This window comes from Xenopus laevis, chromosome 4L (assembly GCF_017654675.1).
Source record: "Xenopus laevis strain J_2021 chromosome 4L, Xenopus_laevis_v10.1, whole genome shotgun sequence".
NCBI classification, from domain to species: domain Eukaryota; kingdom Metazoa; phylum Chordata; class Amphibia; order Anura; family Pipidae; genus Xenopus; species Xenopus laevis.
Window position 1 is genome coordinate 17675466 of NC_054377.1, and position 7759 is coordinate 17683224.

Consider the following 7759-nt stretch of genomic DNA (forward strand, 5'->3'; position numbering starts at 1 on the left):
GTATACCGGACATTGGACATGTGACATCAAATGCTGTGACTGGGGCGCTCCACGTGATTGTTTCAGATGTCGTGTTGCACTGCCCAACCTACCGATTCTCTTACCAAACCTTACCAAAAAAAAAGGGGAGACGTAGGAGACTATTTTCTGATGTTTTAGAATAATAAATTAGACTGAAACCCTTGTGCATTGTCTCTTAAAGGAACAGTAACATTAAATAATGAAAGCGTTTAAAGGAACAGTTCAGTGTAAAAATAAAAATTGGGTAAATACATAGGCTGTGCAAAATAAAAAATGTTTCTAATATAAATATAATGTATAAAGGCTGGAGTGATTGGATGTTTAACATAATAGCCAGAACACTACTTCCTGCTTTTCAGCTCTATAACTGAGTTATTTATCGACTTGAAGGGGGGCCACATGGGACATAATAGTTTGCAATTGATCCTCAGCATTCAGTTCAGATTCAAAAGCAACAGTTATGACCCATGTGCCCCCCCCCCTCAAGTCTCTGATTGGTTACTGCCTGGTATCAGTGGAAACCAAGAGAGCTGAAAAGCAGGAAGTAGTGTTCTGGATATTATATTAAACATCCAGTCACTCCAGCCTTTATACATTACATTTTTATATTGAAAACATTTTATTTATTTTGCACATCCTATCGATAAAAATATAATGCACTGGTAAAACTGGTGTGTTTGCTTCAGAAACACTACTATTGTTTATATAAATAAGCTGCTGTGTAGCAATTGGGCAGCCATTCAAAGGAGAAAAGGCTCAGGTCACACAACAGATAATCTCTGTAGAACATAATGGTGTAATCCGTTATCCGCTATTTAACTTGTGCCATATAGCCTTTTTTCAATTTCAGCCATTGCTACACAGCAGCTTGTTTATATGAACTATAGTAGTGTTTCTGAAGCAAACACACCAGTTTTACCAGTGCAGGGCAACACTACATGATATTTTCATGACTTTAAAACACTTTCTTCTTTTGGTGTTACTGTTCCTTTAATTCTTGATGAAAACTGCTTTATCTCCTTGTGACCAAAAGTTTAAGTTACAGGTAACTGGGTCTGAAGGTCACTACATTTCTCAACACTACAGACTGACTGGAGTGTTGTAAATGTAACTGTTATAAAAATGGCAATGATGAGTTGGCAAGGGAAAGTTAAGCCACATCATTACACTTGAAGGAGGATAAAAGTCTAGTCCATGGGGGTGACAAATGTAAGGATTGTAATGACTTACCTGATACACCAGGTCAGTGCTCCTGTTAGCAGAAAACTGCGGAGGTGGCTGCCGTGAACTCTGATCCCTGAATCTGGGGGTAAGTAAAAAGTTTGGGGCATTTGCCAGAAGTAGCAGCTAGGCTGGGGGTGAGGAGAAAGGGAGGTCTACGTAGAGTAGGGGGTAGGGTTTTTTTTTAATAAGGGGTTTATTTTTCCTTTAAAGGACAAGGAAACCCCGATTCACAGTTTTTTTTCCCCTGGACTAGTGCTTCTTTTAGGAATAAACGGCACCGACCCTTTAAAAAAACACACACACAGACAGTGCCACATTGGGACTGGATTCACTGACCTCTGCTTCAAATTTTGTAACCATTCCCTCCCATCTGCTCTTGCCCACAGCCTAATACTGAACCAGAACCTGCATCAGATCAGTGATTTGTACAGCTATGCCTCTGCGGATACAGCCATCCACTTCTTGCGGCCAAACCATATTTCTAAGCAACTTTTCAACTGGCCTCATTCAATTCAATGCAGGGTTGCTAGAGTAATTCGGAGTATTTTGAAATTGGAAGATGGAGAGCTGCAGAATAAAAAGCTAAATAACTCACAATAATAAAAAATTGTCTCAGAATATCACACTCCACATCATACCAAAAGTTAACTCAGAGGTGGACAACGCTTTTAATTCAAGCAGCTCCCCAGCTTTTCCTGGGGAATCATCTATATTATTCTTGTTCCTTTGACAGAATGTGAGTCTTACTAAAGATATTTCTATCCCCCCACTAAGCCCCTCTCTTACAGTCTGCCTCCCTTATCCACAACACTGTCACACATCTGCTCCAAATGAATGGAGGCTGCAGGCAAAGCCACAAATTGTATAACAAGGGCTCATCAGCAGCCCCTTTATCATTGAGGATTCTGCTTGCCGTTCTACATTTGGGTAGTCTGTGGGTAAGGGGTGGTTATTCTGTATAGGTATTGGACCTGTTATCTAGAACATACCTCACAACATTTTGGAAATAAAAAGAGAGACAAAAAAGTTACCGCGCGTAGCATGGTGGAAATTGTTTGACCACGCCTGTTTTTTGCCACACCCCCTAATTACCATGTTCATTTTACTAAATTTTGCAGGTTATAAAAGTTTGAACATACTTCTGTGTTTTTTTCCCCCAGTTATTACAGTTTTGCTAATGAAGGTGAATTGCCCTTTAGGGTCTGGCCACACGAGCAGATTCGGGGGAGATTAGTCACCCCAGCGAGAAATCTCCTCTTCTTTGGGGCGACAGTCTCCCTGACCTGCCTTAAGCTGTGAGTCTAACTTTTCCCAAGGGACCTGTTATCTTATATTGTTACAACTACTTATTTGCTTATCTCAAAATTGTTACAAAACTATCTTATATGCTGCTGAGACTGTTCTGGGCTCTCTGCCAAAAGCCAATTAAGTTAGAAACTTTGTTTCTTCTTCTGGCCAGGCCCGGACTGGCAATCTGTGGGTTCTGGCCAATGCCAGAGGGGCTGCTGTAAGATGCCATAGAAAGTGACTATTAAGTGGGCTTTTGGGGTCTGTTTGGTCCTCTGTGTACTAGGAATGGCAGGGCCTATTTTGAATCTCAGTCCAGTCCTGCTTCTGGCAGAGAAAAACAGGACTTTCCAGTACAAATGAGGGACTGCAGGTTGAGCTGTTCAAAGAGTGACTGTCTCTCTAAAATGGGACAGTTGGGAGGTATGTCTAGAATGCTCGGGACCTAGGGTTTTCCAGATGGATCTTCAAACTTTAAATCTACTTACTAGAAAATCATGTAAACATTAAATAAACCCAATAGGCTGGGTTTGCTTCCAGTAAGGATTAATTATATCTTAGTTTGGATCAAGTACAAGCTACTGTTTTATTATTACAGAGAAAAATAAACTTTTTTAAAAATTCACATTATTCGGATAAAATGAAATCTATGGGAGACGGCCTTTCCGTGATTGGGAGCTTTCTGGATAATGATTTTCTGGATAATGGATCCCATACCTGAATTCGGAGGCTGACAATTTAGCTTTGTCATAGGAATGTGGCTATATCTTTTGACAGACCTGTTCTACAGTAGGATTTGGACACCTCCATTAAAGGAGAGTGACAGGCCTGATGTTTTGGAAGAGGTTTATAGCAATAGGAGCTTAATAGCTCTGCTCCACCAGGGGAGACTGACAACCAGTCAGAGGGGTTTTCACAGCTCTGCACCTACTACTGGGAGAAATGTTACAGCCCCACTCAACCAGCCCAGGCTCAGATTGGAATTCCAAATAGATCCTAGTATTTCAAGTTTGACAACTCTGTTCCACCAGAGCCAGGGGATGCTCACAGCTCTGCTCTTCTGTCTATGGGGGATTTGACTCCCCTGCTGCACTGAGGGATGTGAAATCCCTGCTCTTTCCCCTTCTAGAGTTTGACAGCTGTGATCCACTAGGGGCCAGTAGTGATGAGCAAATTTATTCGCCAGCCTTGAATTTGCAGTGAAATTCCAAATTTCGGCATGTAGAATTTTTCCCCGCGAAACTGCGGCGAAAAATGGCCGTAACAAAAAAATGCCAATTGACTTTTAAAGCATTTGGACAAAAAAACCTGTCATAAGAAAAAACGCCCATTGACTTTAATGTATTAGGACAAAAATTTGCCATAAGAAAAAACACCCAATTGACTTTAAGGGTGGTGACACACGCTAAGATTCCAGGAAGATTAAATCTCCTCTTCTTCGAGTGTCTAATATCCCCCCGAAATGCCTTCCCGCCAGCTAAAATGTAAATTGCCGGCGGGTGGTACTCGGATTGCTTTGTTTTCCGAAGTTTTCTCTTGAGGCAACTTCAGGCGACTTCGGAAAACTAAGCGATCCGAGTGCCAACCCACCAGCGATTTACATTCTAGCTGGCGGGAAGGCATTTCGGGAAGATTAGTCACCCAAAGAAGAGAACAAAAATTCGCCATAAGAAAAAAAGCCCAATTGACTTTAAGGGTGGTGACACACTAAGATTCCAGGAAGATTAGGTGCCCAGCGAAAATCTCCTCTTCTTCGGGTGACTAATCTCCCCAAAATGCCTTCCCGCCAGCTAGAATGTAAATTGCCAGCAGGATGGCACTCAGATCGATTAGTTTTCCGAAGTTTTCTCGTGAGGCAACTTCAGGCTACTCCGGAGATGTGAACTGAGTTACAGAGAGGGAAGGAATTAGGAGAAAGGAGACCTGAGGGGTGAGATCTGAACATGATATGTAGCCAGGACGGAGGTGTGAATTAGGGCAGAGACACAGGGTCTGTAAATCGCCGGCGGGATGGCACTCGGAGTGATTCGTTTTCCAAAGTAGTCTGAATTTACCCTTATGAGGAAACTTCGGGCGACTTCAGGAAACGAATTGCTCCGAGTGCCATCCCGCTGGCGATTTACATTCTAGCTGGCGGGAAGACATTTCGGGGAGATTAGTCACCTGAAGAAGAGACGAGTGGTCGCTGGGTGACTAATCTCCCTGGACTAATCTCCCTGGAATCTTATCGTGTGTCACCACCCTAATGCATTTGGACAAAAAAAGTTGCCATAAGATAAAAAAGGGGCATTGACTTTAATGCATTTGGAGCAAGAAAAATTTTGTGAGCTTAAAAATTGTCGCGAGTACAAAAAGGCCGTTGACCTCAATGCGCTTCGCAAAATGTCACCATTTTGTCAATTTTTCAGCAAGCAAAACAGGACAGATTCACTCATCAGTAGGGGCCAGTGACTACGAAAACCATTTTAGGACATCCTCAGGAGAAATAACTCTCTGGTATGCACTCTCCATAGGTAGCGGAATGCAGCCGTGCCTGTTATTTTACTCACACATACGAAAAAGATGTATTCACACTCGGGTTGCCACCATTGGGGGTGGGGCAGATAACATTGGGGGTGGGGCAGTGATGTTGAGGTGGGCATGATGACATCAGAGGCAGGCACCATGATGTCGGTAGAGTTATGACACTGGGGTGATTGCAATTTATGTCCAGTTTTCTTAATGTTTTAAACTGGACAGAAAGTTATGAATAGACAGCCTTAGAAAAACTGAGCTGTCCAGTTCCTTTTATTACATGTATGAGATCTATTATATAGAAATCAATTATCCAGAAAGCTCTGAAATACAGCAATGCTAATTTAGAAAAACTATTTCTTATTGTATGGACCCATAGGGTTAAAAGGGTGTGTCACCTTTAAGTTAACTTTTAGTATGCTATAGAATGGACATATCTAAGCAACTTGTCAATTGGTCTTCATTATTTATTTCCTATACTTTTTGAATTATATGCCTTCTTCTTCTGACTCTTTCCGGCTTTAAAATGGGGGTCTCTGACCTAATCTAAAAAAACAAATGTTCTGCAGGGCTACACATTTATTGTTATTGCTGCTTTTTATTACTCGTCTTTCTAATCAGGGCATCTCCTATTCATATTCCAATCTCTCATTCAATTCAATGAATGGTTGCTAGGGTAATTTGCACCCTAGCAACCAGGTTGCTGACATTGCAAACTTGGAGTGCCGATGAATAAAAAGTGAAATAATTCAAAAACCACAAATAAAAAAAATTAAAACCAATTGCAAATTGTCTCAGAATATCACACTCTACATTAAACTAAAAATGTACTCAAAGATAACCAGCCCCTTTTAATGTGTCCCTATGGCTTTAAAACCCTACCCTTCCTCATTTCTCTAGTTGCTGGGCAAAAGCCCATGTATCTAGTTTATCATTTACATTTCCCAGTTATTGGTCAAGAGGTGTTATGACCACTTCCTGACCACACCTTAATACAGTGTATGGAAAGGGGTGAGTCTTCCTGTTTGGTGCCTGGTGTCTGATCCATCTGGATGTTTCAAGGAAGCCTGGGTACAACAAGGCCCAGTTAAGCCAGTTTGCCCTGAACCTCTAGTGCGGAAGTTGGGGAGCAGGGACCCAGCGAATGAGGCTAGTAAATGGCAGGAATATAATTGTTATAGACTCTCTAGGAGAGTAATATAGTGAGGGGAGATAGAAAGAGCAGCTTTGTGCTCCATCAAGGATTGTAGCAGGGAGTAGCTTCCCTAGGCTATAAGATTTACCTACAGTGAAGGGATCACAGTGGATAGGGTGTCAGGTCTAGATTTTTCTCCCTGAAAACTCCACTGGGTGGGATCCGAACCGCTTTTCAGGTATTTCTGCCTGGTACAGGACTGCTTTACTACCTTGACTACATCCGCAGAGGGCCACATTCAGCTTTCTCATCAAACTGTCCTAGCCTGCTGATCTCTTTTCTGCATATGCCTCATTATACTGTGAGTAACCCTGTGGGTCATTTGTCTCTGACAAATAAACTGTTAACAATCTGTTTTACTGCAAGAACCTCCTGGCGTCCATTCTTTTACCTTTTTATTGCACATTAGCCGGTGGGAGTTGTAGTCGCTCTACACCACACCTTCATTTTTTCCACTTAGCAAAGGCCCTGTCTTAAGTGTTAGAGTCCAATGTAACCCATGCTCTAATCACTAGCGGGACATTAACCCCGGTTGGTCTAAATAGCCCAAAATAGTGTTACATTATTTTTGATTGATTTGCTTTTTTTTTTGGTTCTGTAATAATAAGAAATGAATGGCACTTGATATTAACTAAGCCATGTTGAGGTGAGTATCTTAGTATTTAAATGTATTTCATTTATTGGAAAGATTATTGTTCGGGTCAGGCTGAAAACCGAACAGAAAGTTGAGACCTAAAAAGGCCTTAGGCTGGAACTACACGATGCGTCTTCTTGCGATCCGACGTGCTGAGAGGAATCGCATGCGAGGAGACAGATGTGCCGAAAATAAGGTAAGTAATAGAAATGTCGGACCTTGTCGCTGCGAGCATCTGTCACGACAAGAATGCAAACGCTGCACGTTGAGTCTTCATCCGACAATCGTGTCGTGTTGGATGCACGCAGCGACAAGGTCCGACATTTCTATTACTTACCTTATATTCGCCACAGCCATCTCCTCGCATGCACTTCCTCTCAGCGCGTCGGATCTCAAGAAGACGCATCGTGTAGTTCCAGCCTTAGATAAACCAAACTGTTCGAGTCAAAACCAAACCAGCGGCAACCCTAAGGGCAGAGATACACGGTCACATTCGGGGAGATTAGTCGCCTGGAGACAAATCTCCTCTACTTTGGGGCGACTAATCTCCCCGAACTGCCTTCCCGCCGGCTAGAATGTAAATCGATAGCGGGATGGCACTCGGAGCGATTCATTTTCTGAGGCTGCCCGAAGTTTCTTCGTGAGGCAACTTCGGTTGATTTTGGAAAATGAATCGCTCCGAGTGCCATCCCGCCGGCGATTTACAGACCATCTGTTTCTGCCCTAATTCACACCTCCGTCCTGGCTACGTATCATGTTCAGATCTCACCCCTCATGTCTCCTTTCTCAGTCCTAATTCCTTCCCTCTCTGTAACTCAGTTCACATCTCTCCTTCCTCCCCCCTCAGCCGTCACCTCTTGTACAATATAAATCTCCGCCTTCCG